Source organism: Oryx dammah, unplaced genomic scaffold (assembly GCF_014754425.2).
Source record: "Oryx dammah isolate SB20612 unplaced genomic scaffold, SCBI_Odam_1.1 HiC_scaffold_28, whole genome shotgun sequence".
Classification (NCBI taxonomy): Eukaryota; Metazoa; Chordata; class Mammalia; order Artiodactyla; family Bovidae; genus Oryx; species Oryx dammah.
In genome coordinates, this window is record NW_024070212.1 from 44,984,209 (window position 1) to 44,986,351 (window position 2,143).

At 42.4% G+C, this 2,143-nt stretch overlaps 1 non-coding gene across 1 annotated transcript; it reads left to right on the forward strand.

Moving 5' to 3' along the window:
- The first annotated feature begins 1,316 nt into the window (after window positions 1-1,316).
- TRNAC-GCA lies at window positions 1,317-1,389 on the forward strand. The gene has a single exon. It is a non-coding gene; the product is annotated as a tRNA-Cys (tRNA).
- The last annotated feature ends 754 nt before the right edge of the window (window positions 1,390-2,143 follow it).

Consider the following 2,143-nt stretch of genomic DNA (forward strand, 5'->3'; position numbering starts at 1 on the left):
CAAGTAAGAGAATTTTCCAGCACCAGCCCATCTGCTCCTCCTCTCGAGTTTGAAGTGGTCGGCAGGCTAAATTGGTAACATCTTTCATCCTGTGGCAACGCCCCCATGTTGTCACAGGCATGCAATTCTGATTTCATTGCCCTATTGAGCCAAAGGCAAAGAGAGGCAACAAGAGATAAATCCCCTCAAAAACTCAATAAGTTTAATAATAGCTAACAGACACAGAATACTACCCGCCATAGAAATGCTTAATTGCTCTCTGTCATTAAGTTGGCTCTAATGATAAAGGCTGATTGTGAAGTTTCCTTCCCTTTGGTATTAGACTCTGAAGGATTGGACTGGAAGGGACTTTGTATACACTGCTCCCACCCCTACCCCACCCCCACACGTCAGCTACCACTGCACTGAATACAATATAAACAGAGAGGAAGTCAGTCTGTTAAAAAAATTCTCAAGGGAAGATATTTTCACAGTCATTCCAGAAAATACACCACAGTGTTTTAGAAATTTTCATCTGAGCCAGTTCCACCCTCTGTCTTCAAAATCATTCCTGTTTCCCTTTGAATACAATTTATCTTAGTCTGCCCCCAGTGGAAACCAAAAACAAATTAATACTAGGTGTGAATCTAAAATTAATAGAAAAGGAAACCATTCCTTCTCTCAAAGATGTTAAATACATTTCATTCACAATTGTCAAGATAAAAATCCAAGTGAATTTATAGAAAGGATTCACTTGTACTGCGATCATTACAGTAGATTTTTAAAAAGCCCTTTTTCCTACGAAAGAAATCCACTGACTGAACATTAGGGCAGCAAATGATTTTTACCAAGTGGAAAAGTGGGGACAAAATAGAGAAATTTAAAGTAGAAGACACTGGTGTGAACATAAAATACAGAAGCCACATTTATGTTTTGCCACGAATCCACTTTCACTGTTTCTCTTGCTTCATTATTCTCCTCTGGAAAGTCAAAGGCCATTCCTACAACAGCAGTAAGCCTGTGAACTATAAGAAAACTGAGGCAAATGGTGGGCAAAGCTACAAAGCTCTAAAAATGTTGTTTCTTGTGTCCCTGTTTCCTCCCTCTACCATCTCAGTCTTTCCACTCAACATCCTCTCTAGTTCTTTTGAGAAATAAGTGAAGTTAAGAGTTTAAAACTCATACAAAATGCTGGACTTTTACCACTCAATAAATACTATTTTTAAAATTACTTATCTGAATCTTCCAGCCTACTTAATGAGATAGATGCTATCTTTAGCCCAATTTTCTAGTGAGGAAAATGTGTCTTGGAGAGATTAAGCACTTACTTGGGGGCTTCCCTGGTGGCTGAGAGGTTAAAGCGTCTGCCTGCAATGCAGGAGACCCAGGTTCAATCCCTGGATCAGGAAGATCACTGGAGAAGGAAATGGCAACCCACTCCAGTATTCTTGCCTGGAGAATCCCATGGATGGAGGAGCCTGGCAGGCTACAGTCCATGGGGTTGCAAAGAGTCAGACACGACTGAGCGACTTCATTTTCTTCATTTTTCATTTAAGTCACAAAGACAGTCAGTGATGTAACTGTGGCACTCATGAGGGCTGCCCAGGTGGCTCAGCGGTAAAGAATCTGCCTGCGAATGAAAGAGATGTAGGTTTGATCCCTGAGTCAGGAAGATCCCCTGGAGAAGAAATTGGCAACCCATGCCAGCATTCTTGCCTGGAAAATTCCAGAGACAGAGTAGCCTGGGGAGCTACAATCCATGGGGCTGAAGAGTTGACCACCACTGAGTAACTGGGCTGTGTGTGGTGGGCACACACACAGAGGACTGCATGGACACCATAGAGAGGGCCAGGGCTTCCTAACCTGGCAGACTTCTGTATTTTTGGTGGACCCAATCTTACAAGAGCTATAACCTTCAATTAGTGACTTCACATTTATAACGGGTTTATGGAAACTAAGGTAAATAGAGATCAGCTCCAACCCTGAAGGAAATAGAGAAAGTCATTCCCTCACTGCCTCATTGGCATTGCTGTTTAGCACCATGGGCCTGACAGCCCATCAGCAGAGTCTGGTAAACCAACCACTTTGCCAGATTCATCAAACCCCTGAAATCATGGGCCTTCAGGCAATGACATGAATTCATATAACATTAGAGCTAGGAGGC